The following is a 17,479-nucleotide window of genomic DNA, read 5'->3' on the forward strand; positions in this document are numbered from 1 at the left end:
AAGAAATATTGTGTAGCATAAATATTTAAATTAATATATTTTTTAATAATTTTGTTAATACATTTTATATAGGTCAGCTATAAAGTAGGGGTGAGTGGGAGTTGCTATGTGCTGGTGTGTTGAATTTTAAATCAAATTAACCTTTATATTATCAGGGGAGGCATTTATTATGCTAACATGCACAAATGCAGCACATTATCATGCTCAATTAGGTCATCTTTTTCTGGACAGGACAATTGATTAAAACTGAACTTATAAAAAAAGCGAGAGAGAGACAAAAGAATAGGGAAATATAGAGGAGAGAGAAAGAAAGGAAACGAAAGGAAGAAAGAGAGAGAGAGAGGGGGTGGGAGAAAGAAAAAGGTAGAAGAATAGAGAGGGAAAAAGTGATAAAATAAAGAAAGAGGAGAATAAAGGGAGAGGGACAGCGAAAGGAGGAGGGAGGAGGGTGAAAGGGCGATAGAGGGAGGGAGAGAAAGAGGGAATGATGGAAAAAAGAGAGAGAAACAGAGTGAAAGGTTGTGAGAAAGGGAGAGAAGGAGAAAGAGGAGAGGGAGGTGGGCAAATAAAAATGAAAACCTGGGTCTCAAGAGGGCGGATTATTTTTTTTTTAATTAAAACATAAGAAGTGAATTTCAGCTCCAGTTACATCAACATTTTAATTGATCTGCAACAATGGTTGCCTGAGATCTACAGTATATTAAAGGGTTCATGGATACATACTTGGGACATTGGCTTTCCATTGAAACTCTGGCTACATGGATAATAATAATCTGCATGGGCTGTCACAATGCAATATCAAATGGATTCTTCAAACAGATTTACTACTATAATATCCTCAAAGGTCAGACGCCACCACTAGCATAGAATCTTGATATGTAAAGGCTAATAATGTTCCAAAAATCAACTTTAAAAATAATTCCACCTTTACCTGAATGGTGGCGTCTCTCTCCTGTGGCCCCCTTTCACTTCTTAACAAAGAAGGTCTGAATTTACAAGCGGCATGGAAATGTAACACCTGGTCCACCTCTGGCTGCATCATTTCATAGCTTCAGGCTGTCATTGATGCTACAAATGCAGCAACTATTTGCTCTTGGACTTTGCAATGCAATTACATTGGCAGCATACAGTTATGGGATGATAAGGTGGTGTATGGGCCCAACATCATACCCCATTGCAGCCTATACTGCAAGCTGGGTCCCTATTTGTCCTGACTTGAATTTAATAGGCATCACCATCCTCATCGAGAAGTCATCCGAAATAATGGACCACCATCATTCAGATAAAGTGGATGTGAACTTAATTTCAAAATCCACCTTTCTAAAGGTGGAAATTATCCATGAATATATTTGTGTGTTTACTGCACCAGAAAATTGTTTATTGTCTTTTATTATTTTTATTTAAGGCTCTGTGAATGGTTGCAGGGCCATCTTTTCCATTGGGCACGATGGGCAGGTGCCCGGGGGCCCCACGGGCAAGGGGACCCCATAGCCAGGGCTCTTAATTAAAATAAATAATCCTGCAAAAGAAAATAACCTGAAAAAAAAACCTTCAAGGGTCACTGAGCAAGTACATCTCTCTATCTATCTATCTATCTATCTATCTATCTATATATATATATATATATATATATATATATATGTAAGGGCCCCGGTGCACTGCTTTGCCCGGGGGCCCATAATGTTGTTAAGATGGCCCTGAATGGTTGTGTGCAGTTGTTATACTGTATTGTGTACTGTACATGAAAAATGGGTGGTTAACAACATATGGAATGGATGTAAAAAGCTTACTGACAACTATAAGTATATACTGGAATATATGGTGCTGTTTTACGCTACAATGTAAAGCCATTTATTTTTTGTCAAAATGAAATAATCTAAGTTAGTTTGTTTCTAGTCTGGAACAACTATAGATTATGTTAAATAAAACGTTTTTGGCTTCTTATTTGAACAAAGTTAATGTTCATCTTGTTCTACTTGCAATAAAATGTAATAAAACATGATATTTATTTTTGCTTAGACATGCACTAATTAAAAAGTCTGATAGACTAACCGATTGTGGAACTCTTGCGGTAATGAGTCAAAGCTTCTAAAAAATCAGTATCTGACCACTTCTGTGTACTTGAGTAACCTTATCACTCATCATAGAACTAAAATGTTTAAGATGAAGAGAAGTTGATTAAGATTCTTTCAGACAATAATTATACAATATAATAACCCTTCACCTGACCAAGCAGAGTTCTCTCTAATAGCTCAGAAGAATAATTATTATAACTTATTTTTCTGTTCCAATCAAGCTATGGGCAAAAGAAGGACATTAACACGGGAAATGGAGCAGAACTATCTCCTTTTGAGGGATAATTATTTTAATTATTTTAGCATCTTACCATTGATTGAGATTTTACAAAGCAGACATATTATGGTCATTTTTATCAGCCGGGAAAGTCTGTCTTTATTTATATGCTTGACTTTGTGTGAATAGAAGAACATGATTAGGGTAAGTCAAGGGCATGCTGTGGGTTAGAGGCAGGGAATTACTCATGCTGAACACAATGCAAAAGAGAGAGCAGGATTTAAACATTTGTCTTTGCATGGAAAGATTAATGCAAATACAGGCTGCATTTATCAGCAAGTTCAACGTGTGATGTGAGGGAGAACTTGTGTTAAATTGGATGCCGGGCAAGTGATATATAATATGTAAAGGCGCACTGACTTATGGGCCATTGTGCATGGCCCATATGATACTTTGTCTTCCTGTGTGGATTTATGCATTTACGAAGCTGGAAGGATAAGCTAAATATAGAATCCTTGATAAAGTTAAAAAAAATGATATCTGCTGCCTGTTTAATAGTTGTCTGAGATTTCCTAGCTCTAGATTGATGAAGGAACATTATGCGGGAACATTGTGCAGTGATGTAATCACACAGTCACATACAGAGAGTGATAACAAGCAGTACTGAGCCTTCGAATAGTATTGGGGTCCCATAAGGGCTAGTAGAGCATCTGGGGTCTGGTGCAATTGCTATTTCTGTTGTTACAACAGTGCACATCTACCTCAATGTCTTCTTATGTTGTCTTAAGAAAGAGCTATGGGGCTAATTTGTCAAATAGCTATACTGCTTTTTTAACTTTTCTCTATTCATGTACAAAGTTACCACATCATCATTTATTTATATAGTGCCACTAATTCCGCAGTGCTGTACAGAGAACTCATTCACATCAGTCCCTGCCCCATTGGAGCTTACAATCTAAATCCCCTAACAAACACACAGACCAAGAGTTAGGGCAATTTAATAGCAGCCAATTAACCTATCAGTATGGTTATGGAGTGTGGGAGGAAGCCGGAGCACCCGGAGGAAAAACACGCAAACACGGGGAGTACATGCAAACTCCACACAGATAAGGCCATGGTCGGGAATCTAACTCATGACTCATACCACTGGCAATAACATTAACATCACTATGATAACGCCACAAATGTTAATACTATCCCATGTCATTGCACTGGGGAGCCAGTGGCATATCTATATCTATATCTATATCTATAGCTATATGTATATATATATATATATATATATATATATATATATATATATATATATATATAGAATATATATATATATATATATATATATATATATATACACACTACTTGTCCAAAGGTGAACTTAGCACTGTCACAAGATGTATCAGGATTTAATCCTGGTGCTTCTGCGTCTGTGGACTGTTGTTCTGCTGACTGAGCTATTCTGGCTACTGGACAACTCCTTGACTTGTATCTGTGTTTTAGCTCAGTGTCACTAATCTTCTGATGTTCCAGCATGTTCTGGCTCCGCCCCTTGACTTAAAAGTCTGGCCTGTTCCTGTCTTCCTTGCCAGATTATTGTGCTCCTGCCAGTTATCTAGTTCCTGTTGCTACATTTTACCTCCAATTATCTACTATTCGTGAACTGACCTCCACTTGTCCTGGACTGTGCCTCTTACTGAACCCTCTGCCTATTGCCTCACTGTGTACCGAACCCAGCTACTGCTGACCATTTTTATTATATAATCTTCTTTCCTTCTTGCCACTGGACTCCTATGTAGTCTCCGGACCATGACAGGATGTCATCTTTCCAATAAGTCAGCTTGTCAAATTTCTGCCTTACTAGAGCTGCCCCAGTTGACTGTAAGTGCTGTTCTTGTAAAGTGGAATTGTCTAGGAGCAACAACAGATCAACCTTGATGCGATAGGCCACACAAGCTCACACAATGGGCCCACAGAGAGCTGAAAAAGTAATCTGTCCTCAGTTAAAATACTCACTACCGAAGTTCCACATTGCTCATGGAAGCAACATCTGCATAAAAACAGTTGCTTGGGAGCTTCTTGGGTTGGGTTTCATGGCTGAGCAGCCATACACAGGCCTCAGATCACAAACTACAATTCTAAACATTGTGTTGGAGTGGTTTAAAGCACATTGCTGCCGGACCATGAAGCAGGAGAATGATGTTTTTTTGGAGTGACAAACTGGCAGCCTGATGTGCTAACCTGGGTTTGCCGGATACCAAACTTCCTACCCAAATGCGTACTGCCAAATGTAATGTTTGGTGAAGGAGGAGTAATGGTCTGGGGCTGTTTTCATGGCTTTTACTTAGTTCCAGTGATGGGAAAGAAATCATAATGTTACAGCACACAATGACATTCTAAGAGTATTGTGTGCCTCCAACTTTGTAGCAACTGTTTAGGGAGGGGCCTTTTCCAGCATGATAATGCCTCCGTGTACAAAGTTAGATCAATCAATAAATGGTTTCCCAATTTTAGTGTGGAAGAACTTAATTAGCTTGCACAGATGTCTGACGTCAACCATATAGAACAACTTAGAGATGAAGTGCCTGGCCGCATGCGAACGAGGACTTTTTGCCCAATATCAGTGCCTGATCTCACTAATGCACTTGTGCTGAATGGATGTGAATTACCTCAGTCATGTTCCAAAATCTAGTGGAAAGCCTTCCCAGAAGGATGTTATAGCACCAAAGGGTGTAGGTGGCAACACCATAGTAATGTCCATGCTTTTGGAATGACATGTTCAACAATGACATATGAATGTGATGTTCAGATATCCACATACTTTTTGCCATCTATATATATATATATATATATATATATATATATATATGCCTAGTGGCGTGTGTTAGTCTGTCTGTGTGTGTGTGAAAAAAATAAAACCAAGCTGCAGCGCCACCTGCTGGGCGGAGTTATACACTGACCTACTAAATTCTTAGTGTGTGTGGGGGAAAAAATTCAGAAAGGGCTGAAATTTGGTATACTAAGATGTTTTTAATTTGTTAATTTAATTTGTTAATTGTTAAAAGTGTTTATAAAGATTTAAAATATATATATATATATTTCTTGAAGGAGAAGTGACAGTTGGGAGTGGTTGGTGGTTGCCGGGGGTGACAGTGGGGAGTGGTTGGTGGTTGCCGGGGGTGACAGAGTAAGAGCAGTGCGATACTCAGGACCGCTGAGAGAGATCCCTGTGTCTGGATAGACATCTGGATAGATGTGGCGATAAAGATGAAGGATGAGGTGATGGAGAAAAATGATGAGGTGGTGACATGTGGACAAAACCACATTAAAAAAGGGCGCTTACGTCGGGAAGTAACGCCAAATGCATGACAAGAACCTTTCTAACACCTTAAGTAGCTTGATTTGACTAGAATGCATGAGTATCATGCACGGGTTAACTTGTGTAGTATATATATATATATATATATATATATATATATACATAGAAGTTCAAACTGTACGCATACATCGGGCAGTGACAACATATTGTGAATTTAAGACAATAAGTATTTTTTTGTTATCATGCAATAAGTGACAATGATAAATGACACTTACCGCCATTATGATGTGCTGCATTAATACAACCCATAAATCCTAAAATTTAAAATACCTATTATAAAACATCAGGGGGTAAATGTATCAATATGCGGATTCTTCAATACCCGCGTGTTCAGCCTCTTCCGCGATTAAATTTCAAGCGGCGCTGGATTGTAAAGGGTTAACTTCCCTTTACAATGCAGCGCCGCTTAAAATTTAATCGCGGAAGAGGCTGAACACGCGGGTGTTGAAGAACCCGCATATTGATACATTTATCCACAGGTGTGATTGGAGGCCTAATTGGTACTAGCATCACAAGCAATTGCAGAACATACATGTAAAGTATATTTGGAAGCACATATAGCAAAATTGGAACGATACAGAGAAGATTAGCATTGCTCCTGGATGACAAGTACATTGGTGTAGTATTTCATATTTTTCAACATGGCAATAAATCCTTCCCCACAAGCTTTCTGTCTAAATGTTATCCCTTGTTCCACACATCCAATCAATATCTACATCCTATTACATATGTCTAAAAATATTTCCAAACTATGGGCATATCTCACAAATAACACTGCAAAAACTTTAATTCATACAATTATCATCAACCATATTGACTATTGCAATACTCTCCTTACTGGTCTTCCCTGAATCAAACTCTCACCCCTACAATCTATTTTGCATGCAGCAGGTAGATTGATTTTCCTTGCAAATCATTCTTCCACTGCTGATCCGCTCCGTCAGTCTCTAGATTGGTTGGCTGTTTACTACCATATCCAATGTAAAATACTTATATTAACATACAAGACTATCAACAAAACTGCACCATCATACATCTCCTCACTTGTCTTAAATTATCTCCGGACTCCACACCTCCATTCTGCACAAGATCTTCATCTCTCTTCCACACTTATTAACTGTTACCATTCCTGAGTATACAACTTTTTTCGGGCTGCACCCAAGTTTTGAAATGTCATTCCTTACACAATAAGACTTTCCTCTAGTCTTCAATTTTTCAAGCATTCTCTGAAAACCCACCTCTTCAGGCAAACTTATAAAATTCCTCAACCACCCTCTTAACCTCCCTAGGGTACCTTAGTTTCATCCTTTACACAACTCATACAAGGCAACAACTCTCTAACTGTCACGGTTGACTCATTGAAAATGATCCTCAAGGCTCTGCTGAACATGGCTTGGCCCACCCACAGGTGCGGAGTCTAACAGGCAGGTGGTTTTCACCAGGAACCCCCGCAAGGAGGTATGGTCTTTTGCGGCACCAAACCTGCAGGTCGCGGTCCTGTGAGTGGGTGAACAGCAGAATGGTGTGGAGGAGCCAGGCGAAGCAGATAGAGGCTAGAACCCACAGGTATATGGTATGGGAACAGGAACACACGAGGCACTAGGAGAACGGATGTCCTGTGTTATAACAGGGAAAGAGCAGAAGCTGTCACAATGGTGTATCCAGGAGTAATTGGTAGAGATACTGGAACAGCGGAAGTACAGCACTGGAGTTATGCTGAGCATACACGGGAAAGCAGAGGTAGCTTAGGGAAACAGCCGATGAGTCAGCAAGGCAGTTGCGGCTCACAGTGATAGTAGTTAGAGAACTGGAGCTGTCACGATGAAGTACAACAGAGATGGTACAGTAGTACTGGAGCAGCAATAGTTCAGTACAGCAGGAGACAGAGTAAACTGACGTGGTGAAGGTAACTCGTAGTAACAGTTGATGAGTCACAATAGTAGTAGCGGCTGTGAGTGGTGGCTGTGAGAGAACTGGAGCTGTCACGATGAAGTACAGTTGAGATGGTAATTCCAGTACTGGAGCAGCGATAGTTTAACACAGCCGGAGACTGAGAGCAGACACTGGAGATGGTAAGATAGGTACTGGAGCAGCGATGGTTCAGCACAGGCCACGAACAGAGAGCAGGCTGGAATAGCAGAGAACCACAAGGTGAACAGGAACCAGAACCACAGGCTACAGGAAGTGAGCTTGAAGAACAGGCATCAGACAGGTGAATCCAGGAGATTTAAATAGTGCTCCAGGAATGCTCAGCCAATGACAAGAGGAGGGAGGTCCAGAAGTGCAATAGACTTGCACCTGTGCAGAACTGAATGTAGCTGAATGAATGAATGAAGTTTGTCTGATGCTGGAACATGGCAGTTTCCAGATGAATGAAATGCGGGTAACGAGACAGGTACTATTTGAGGGACCGAAGTGTTACACTAACCCCTTAACCAACATTGCTGTGTGACTGGATCATAAAGCCCACTAAGCACTTGACCACTGGACCAATATGTAATATGTAGCACTTAACCTAATGTATCAAATTCACATTGTCCAATAGATTTTAAACTTGCGAGCAGGACCCTTTTACCTCTTTATCTGTATGTATTACACAGTATTGTTCTATCACTGTGTTTGTTCCAGTTGTAAAGCACTATGGAATATGATGGTGCTATATATATTTTAATGATGATGTAGTTTGTCCATAATGTCCAGAAGTTTGACATGAGTATTGAACATACATAAAATAATTTTTTATCATACCGTGTACTTTGCAAGTGGCTGATTCATTGCCTCATATTGCAATTTATTCTACCTTTTTTTCGACTGTTTGATAATTATTTTCAAGTAAACATTGTTTTCTGCAAGAAATAATTGGATGAAGATAGGAAAATTACATTTTGCAATGCGAGAGTTTAAATAACTAATAATTAACTTTTTTTACTCACTGTGACAAAAAAAGCACAAATTTCAAAAAAGAACAAAAGGTCAATTAAGCTAAAATCATCTTATCACAAAATAGCTTATACAAAAGTGTAAGATCTGGCTGTTTTTCAGACGTATAAATTTCACATTTTAGTCATCACTTTTCTTGAAAAACCACATGGGAAAAAAACATGTTGGTTTTTTTTAGCAAAAGAAACCATAATATAAACTACCGTGTTATTTAGACATTGAATAAAATATAATTATTTTTGTTTCTGAATTATTTTTTTTCTGCACTGCGTTCTAATTAAATGACTTGCAATTGTAATTAGAAATCACAGGGTAAGCCGTGGGATTCGAGATGACTGATCCTCTCTTATATGCAAACAGAAAACTTTAAATGAATTTTCATTTTGAAGAAGTACACACATAAAATCTATTCAAGCAGTTTGCAAATTGCACTTTAGAGCCATATTATATTGTAGGCTGTATATATTATATTATATTATATGCTGTTTATGGGAGTTTTTAACAAGCCAGACTAATATGTAGAGCACCAATAATTTAATTAATAAATGAACTGAGATATGAATTACTTGTGAATAAATTATTAAGGGAGGTTTCTTTAATCGCAATGTGAGTCAATTATGAATCAGACCTGGGGGTGTATTTACTAAACTGCGGGTTTGAAAAAGTGGAGATGTTGCCTATAGCAACCAATCAGATTCTAGTTATGATTTTTTTAGTTTATTCTACAAAATGAAAGATAGATTCTGATTGGTTGCTATAGGCAACATCTCCACTTTTTCAATCCCACAATTTAGTAAATATACCCCCCAGGTTTTCTAACCCCTCTTTAAATTGTAACCCTTCTAAATCCTTTATTAATAATGTTGACCATCGATGAACCTTCTCTACTGTTCCTATGTCTTTCTTATAATGTGGGGCAAAAGCTGTTCCCCATATTCTATAAATTGTACAATGGAGTAGTGGGATGAAGAAGTATGGAAATGTGGAGTGGAGAGAGGAGTAGGGGAGAACAGGAAGGATAAACTATAAGCTGCATCAATAAGAGAGTTATTATATTGATTCGGCCAAATGCCGCAAGGGAGCACAAAAGGTGAGGTTAAAAGAAAGGGATACATTCATTTGTGTACTGTATCTACAGATTGAGCACTAGCAATCAAAAACAACAAACACTATAGATATATAATACTGTACATGACATATAGAACAGGTGTGCAAGTTGTGCCTTATTGGATATGAATCTGCAAGTGCTGACCTCCGTTTGTTCTTCTTTTACCTTCATTGTGTGTTCATACATTATTTTTATTATTATTATTATTATTACCATTGATTTGTAAGACAGAGCACCAGGCATCGAGGAAAATAGTATGCATAAAACAAAGATATACACGGTAGTTAAAAGTGCTAAAATATAGATTAGGGGGGGTCATGCTCCTAGAGCTCATAAATTAGTGTATATTATATTATATTATATACATCAGATATGTTAGTAATATATTAATAAACTAACATTTTGCAAATAGGACTGACACACCCTCCAAAATAGCTGTTTTTTTCAAGCTACAATTGTCAAGTCCCTCTCATGTAAGTTGAGTCCCAGCGTGGCAAAATAGTCATGTTGAAACTTTAATGTCAGTGATGTTGGGCAGTGATGTTGGCTGTCCAGGGAGAGAAGGTTAAGCACTTAAGGGGTGATAATCTCTACCAATGGATCCCTTGCTGCTACCCAAGGTATACTGTAGCTGTATCGTAAAAAGTTCAAACAGAAAGGTGTTGGTGCTAAACAGTGGAGGGCTGGCAAATTGTAACCCGGGGGGCAAGACTCGACTCAGCAGCCTATTAAGAACATTTTAAAGCAAAAAAATGAAGGTGGCCTAGTGACCCTGCCCACTAGGGACCGGCCCGGGGAGCAGATGCCCTCCTGCCCTCCAGCCCAGCCTGCCCCTGATGGTAAAGTGGTAAAGTGGTGGAGTTGAATTTGTAAAAGTGTAATTAAGTTAAAGGTAATCTATAATGTACCAGCATGAAAGAATGTGCTTTTACACCATGTCTCATACAGTACAACAAAGACAATGGAAAGATGTATGCTCAAAAATTTGAAATATTAAGCTATAAAAATTTGAAACAAAATAGTTAAAACACTATCTGTTCTCTGTATGTGTCTCTTGACAATTAGCAATGCAAGCAGGTGAATACAAAAGATAAGGAACAGCGTATAATTGCATGCATATTACCATGTTATTTCCTACATTTTTCATGCTTAAAAATACTGTACACTAAAATAAAGATTAAACAAACCATACACTGAAGGGAACAGATAAAATGGGCAGAATCTCCATATTTCAATTGATTTACTCACATAAGGGAAAGTGAGGAGGGGGTCACTGGAGGGAGGTACATTAATTTTAATTGCAAAAAAAAAATTTTTTTGCAGACTGCTGAAGATGGGAGTTATTACCTACTAGCAGTTTTTTTTTATTGTGTTTGTTGTAAGGTTAGAAAGAAAAAGGTTTTCAAAATGTAAGGACATGCTATAGAAGTGACAGTGAATCTATGTGTTAATACTGTTAACGATTCACTGTATGTTTTGGAAGATGATGTAGTGATAATTGAATTCAACTGGGTCAGATTTAAAATAGCTAATCACTACATTTGTGCAAGACAAAAATGTGTTGTAGTGCAAGATTGACTCAGTGTGCCTGCACACAACTTGATAGAGGTGAAACGGGGCATTTAACATAACCCGGGGTGATTAACATGTACAGTCATGGCCAAATGTTTGAGAATGGCACAAATATTATTTTACACAAAGTCTGCTGCCTCAGTTTTTGTGATGACTATTTGCATATACTCCAGAATGTCTTGAAGAGTGATCAGATGAAGTGCAATTAATTTCAAAGTCCCTCTTTGCCATGACAATGAACTTTATCCCAAAAACAGCATTAACAATGGATTTCAGCCCTGCCACAAAAGGACCAGCTGATATCAGGTCAGTGATTCGCTCGTTAACACAGGTGAGAGTATTGACGAAGACTAGGCTGGAGATCACTCTGTCATGCCGATTGAGTAAGAATAGTAGACTGGAAGCTTTAAATGTAGGGTGGTGCTTGAAATCATTGTTCTTCCTCTGTTAACCATGGTTTACTGGAAGGAAACATGTGCAGACATCATTGCTTTGCACAAAAAGGGCTTAACAGGCAAGTATATTGCTGGTTGTAAGATTGCACCTAAATCAATCATTTATCAGTTCATCAAGAACTTCAATAGTTGTGAAGAAGGCTTTAGGGCACCCAAGAATGTCCAGTAAGGGCCAGGACCGTCTCCTAAAGTTGATTCAGCTGCGGGATCTGGGCAGTTCAGAGCTTGCTCAGGATAGGCAGTAGGCAGTTGTGAGTGTATCTGCACACACAGTGAGGTGAAGACTTTTAGGATGGCCTGGTGCCAAAAGGCCGGGAAACCACCCAGACCTTAATCCCATTAAGAACTTCTGGACAATCATCAATGGGCGGATGGACAAATAAAAACCCACAAATTCTGACAAACTCCAAGCATTTATTAGGCAGGAATGGACAGCCATCAGTCAGTATGTGGCCCAGAAGGTGATTGACAACATGCCAGGGCAAATTGCAGAGGTCTTCATAAGGGTCAACACTGCAAATATTGACCATTTGCATAAACTAAATGTAATATATGTCAATAAAAACCTTTTACACTCATGAAATGTTTGTAACTTTACTTCAGTATACCATGGCAACATCTGGCAAAAAGGTCTAAAAACTAGAGATGAGCGCACTCGGATTTCTGAAATCCGAGCCCGCCTGAACGTTGCCGATCCGAGTCGGATCCGAGAAAGATCCGGGTTTTGGCGCCAAATTCAAATCTGAAACCGAGGCTCTGACTCATAATCCCGCTGTCGGATCTCGTGATACTCGGATCCTATAAATTCCCCGCTAGTCGCCGCCATCTTCACTCGGGCATTGATCAGGGTAGAGGGAGGGTGTGTTAGGTGGTCCTCTGTCCTGCTATATCTCGTGCTGTTCAGTTCAGTTCAGTTCTGTGCTGTGCTGTGCTCAGTCCAGTGGTGCTGTGTCCTGTGCTCTGTCCTTCTGAGTTCAGTGGTGCTGCTGGGTCCTGTGCTGTGTCCTGTTCAGTCCAGTGGTGCTGTGTCCTGTGCTCTGTCCTTCTGAGTTCAGTGGTGCTGCTGGGTCCTGTGCTATGTCCTGTTCACTTCAGTCCAGTGGTGCTGTGTCCTGTGCTCTGTCCTTCTGAGTTCAGTGGTGCTGCTGGGTCCTGTGCTATGTCCTGTTCACTTCAGTCCAGTGGTGCTGTGTCCTGTGCTCTGTCCTTCTGAGTTCAGTGGTGCTGCTGGGTCCTGTGCTGTGTCCTGTTCAGTCCAGTGGTGCTGTGTCCTGTGCTCTGTGCTTCTAAGGGCATAGTTATTTCCCCATTATTCCCAAGTGTTTAAATCAATAAAAAAAAGTTATTCAAAAAAATACAAAAAAATAATTTGATTTTTTTTTAATTACAACAAAATTTGCACAACCAATCCTGCAGTATAAGCCCATTGGTACTGCAATATTACCAAGTTCACACATTCAGCAGTAAAAGTCCAGTGGTACTGCAATATTACAAAGTTCACACATTCTACAGTATCAGTCCAGTGGTGCTGTGTCCTGTGCTGTGTCCTGTTCAGTCCAGTGGTGCTGTGTCCTGTGCTCTGTGCTTCTAAGAGCATAGTTATTTCCCCATTATTCCCAAGTTTTTAAAAAATTAAAAAAAAGTTATAAAAAAAACCAATAAAAAAAATAATTATAACCAAATTTGCAAAACCAATCCAGCAGTATAAGTCCATTGGTACTGCAATATTACCAAGTTCACACATTCTGCAGTATCTTGTGCTACATATAATGGAGACCAAAAATTTGGAGGATAAAGTAGGGAAAGATCAAGACCCACTTCCTCCTAATGCTGAAGCTGCTGCCACTAGTCATGACATAGACGATGAAATGCCATCAACGTCGTCTTCCAAGCCCGATGCCCAATCTCGTAGTACAGGGCATGTAAAATCCAAAAAGCCCAAGTTAAGAAAAAGTAGCAAAAAGAGAAACTTAAAATTGTGATTTCACTGCTTTTTTGATTTCAAGTGCTGTTTTTGTTTAAAGTGTGGAGTTGGTTCCATTAAGGATTGCTGTGCTGAGAGAGTGATATAGTTTGGGGAATTATTCTGTGTGTTTATTGAACGGGATTCGTTTTTTCTGTGTGGTTATTAAGTGTTTTTTTTTTTTTTCCTTCTCTCTGTTAGATCTAGTGGGTGTGGTTTAATTGCATAGTTGATACAGCTGGTTAGTGCAAGCTCTATTTAACAGGAGGTAGCAAGCGATTTCATTGAGCTTGTGATTTCACTGCTTTTTTGATTTCAAGTGCTGTTTTTGTTTAAAGTGTGGAGTTGGTTCCATTAAGGATTGCTGTGCTGTGCTGAGAGAGTGATATAGTTTGGGGAATTATTCTGTGTGTTTATTGAACGGGATTCATTTTTTCTGTGTTTTTATTAAGTGTTTTTTTTTTGTTTTTTTTTTCCCTTCTCTCTGTTAGATCTAGTGGGTGTGGTTTAATTGCATAGTTGATACAGCTGGTTAGTGCAAGCTCTATTTAACAGGAGGTAGCAAGCGATTTCATTGAGCTTGTGATTTCACTGCTTTTTTGATTTCAAGTGCTGTTTTTGTTTAAAGTGTGGAGTTGGTTCCATTAAGGAGTTGAATCCAGGAAGGGGTTTAAACTGGTAAGTGGCTAGGAAAGGCTAGTACTAAAGTTCACTGTAGGCTATAAGAAGTTAGGTTAGCCATAATAAGATGAGTAGTAGCAGGCTTGATGATCTCACTCAATGCATATCTTGTCATATGTATGCACACTTGGAGCAAGTGTTCCAAGGTTTATACCTCTGTGAGAAATGTGAGCAATTGGTCTCTTTGGAAGCCCAGGTAACTGATCTAAAGCAGACCATTGCAACATTGAGAGACATTGCCAACCTGGAGCAGAGTTTACAGCTCACCGTTGATGCGTTAGCTGAGCAGGGTGGAGCAGAGACAGAGGAGGATGCACAGGTAGGCAGCTGGGTAACAGTTACTAGGGGTAGCAGAGGGAGGAAGAGGCAGGCCAGTTCTGAGCTAGGCAATCCCAGCAGATTTGCCAGATTGGATGAAGATACTGTGGAAGGCAGTTCAGAATTGGTAGAGTTGGATGACACTGCTTCCTCTAGCAACCAGGGGAATGGTCTCTCCAGCACAGAGGGGACCAAAGTTACTCAGGGACCCAGGCAGATTGTGGTGGTAGGGGATTCAATTATTAGGAAGGTAGATAGGGCAATCTGTTACCGGGACCGTGCATGCCGAACAGTGTGTTGTCTCCCGGGTGCTCGGGCTCGGCATATTGCGGATCGGGTGGACAGATTGTTGGGAGGGGCTGGGAATGACCCAGCGGTTTTGGTGCATGTTGGCACCAATGACCGAGTTAGAGGAAGAAGGGGTGTCCTAAAGAATGATTTCAGGGACATAGGTCGCAAACTTAAGGCAAGGACATCCAAGGTAGTATTTTCGGAAATACTACCTGTGCCACGCGCTAGTCCAGGGAGGCAGCGGGAGATTAGGGAGGTTAATGCGTGGCTAAAAGATTGGTGTAGGAAGGAGGGTTTTGGATTCTTAGAGCACTGGGCTGATTTCTCGGTCAGTTGCCATCTTTATTGTCGTGATGGATTGCACCTGAATGAGGAGGGGGCTGCAGTGCTAGGGGAGAGGATGGTTAGAAGGTTGGAGGAGATTTTAAACTAGGCTCCGGGGGGGAGGGGCAAGCAAGTATTTATGGGATTGACATTGAGAGTAGTAAGGAGGAATTTAACAAGAGTAAAGGGGGTGGAGAGGGGGGAAAGGGAAGCATAGCCGATAAGGAGCGGCCCTTTTTAAAGCAAAAAGAAATACCTAAGGGAGCCAATAGACTTAAGTGTATGCTTGCAAATGCAAGAAGCCTGACAGGTAAAATGGGGGAGTTAGAACTAGTAGCAATGAATGAGCAGTATGATATTATAGGTATTACTGAGACCTGGTGGGATGATACACATGACTGGGCAGTCAACTTGGAAGGCTATTCTCTCTTCAGGAGGGATAGGGTAAATAAAAGGGGAGGAGGAGTATGTCTTTATATTAAGCCAGAATTAAAACCAAGTATTCAGGAAGTTATATATGAGAATATTGGTGATAATATAGAGGCATTGTGGGTGGAAATATCCAGCGGAGGAAAAAGTTCAGAGAAGTTTCTGATAGGGATATGCTATAAACCGCCAGATATTAGTACGATTGAGGAAGCCCAACTTCTAGAGCAAATTGAAAAGGCTACACAACTAGGTCAAATTTTAATTATGGGGGATTTTAATTATCCGGACATTGATTGGAGTACTGAGACCTGTGGTACAGCTAGGGGAAATAGGTTTCTGAGCACGCTAAAAGACCATTACATGTCCCAATTAGTTGAGGAACCAACTAGGAACCGGACTATACTGGACCTAGTAATAACAAACAATGTAGACGTAATATCAAATATTCAAGTAAAGGAGCACTTGGGAAACAGTGATCATAATATGGTCTCATTTGAAATTAGTTTCCAGAAACAACAGTATAAGGGATCAACTAGGACTTTAAACTTTAAAAAGGCAAATTTTAATATGCTAAAGGAGTCTATAAAGAGCATAGACTGGGACAAAGCCTTTGAAGGAAAAAATACGGAAGAAATGTGGGCTGTCTTTAAAATGTTGTTGGAAATATACACGTATAAGTTCATTCCTATGGGAAATAAATGTAAAAGAATTAAGTCTAAACCAATGTGGCTAAATAAAAAGGTAAGAGAAGAAATGCAAAGGAAGAAGCATGCATTTAAATTGTTTAAGTCTGAAGGGTCAGAGGAGTCATTCCATAGGTACAAGGAATGTAATAAAACATGCAAAAAGGAAATTAGATTGGCTAAATTAGAAAATGAAAGGCACGTTGCAAAAGAAAGTAAGACAAACCCCAAAAAGTTTTTTAAGTATATAAATGGCAAAAGGATTAAAAAAGATAATATAGGACCACTAAGAAGTGAGATGGGTGAATTGATAAATGATACTAAGGAAAAAGCAGAGATATTAAACACGTTCTTTTCTTCAGTATTTACCAGAGAGGAACAAATGGCAGGAGTAATACATAAAAATGGAAATGAAACCATGCCATTAATTAATACTTGGTTGTCAGAGGAAGAAGTCCAAAGGCGACTGAAGAATATTAAGATAAATAAAGCTCCAGGTCCAGATGGCACACACCCAAGGGTCCTTATGGAATTAAACTCGGAAATAGCTAGACCGCTATTCTTAATTTTCAGAGATTCAATCTCATCAGGCTCAGTACCAAGGGATTGGCGAATAGCAGATGTGGTGCCGTTGTTTAAAAAGGGGACGAGATCACAACCAGAGAATTATAGACCTGTAAGCCTGACATCAATAGTGGGGAAACTACTGGAAGGTATTTTAAGGGACAGTATTCAGGATTACTTGGTACGCAATAAAATTATTAGTGGGAATCAACATGGATTTGTGAGGGATAGGTCATGTCAAACTAATCTAATTAGTTTCTACGAGGAAGTTAGTGGGAACTTAGACCAGGGCAGGACAGTAGATGTGGTCTACTTAGATTTTGCAAAGGCCTTTGATACAGTGCCACACAAGAGGTTGGTTTACAAAATAAGGGAACTGGGTCTAGAAATCAAAATTTGTACTTGGATCGAAAACTGGTTAGAGAATAGGGAACAGAGAGTTGTGATAAATGGAACATTTTCTAATTGGTCAAAGGTCTTAAGTGG

General features: G+C 39.5%; 1 pseudogene; it reads left to right on the top strand.

The window, feature by feature from the left end:
* Positions 1-6,204: 6,204 nt before the first annotated feature.
* Positions 6,205-6,302, top strand: LOC142159717 (U6 spliceosomal RNA; annotated as a pseudogene).
* Positions 6,303-17,479: the final 11,177 nt, after the last annotated feature.

The sequence above is a fragment of the Mixophyes fleayi genome, chromosome 5 (assembly GCF_038048845.1).
Source record: "Mixophyes fleayi isolate aMixFle1 chromosome 5, aMixFle1.hap1, whole genome shotgun sequence".
Classification (NCBI taxonomy): Eukaryota; Metazoa; Chordata; class Amphibia; order Anura; family Limnodynastidae; genus Mixophyes; species Mixophyes fleayi.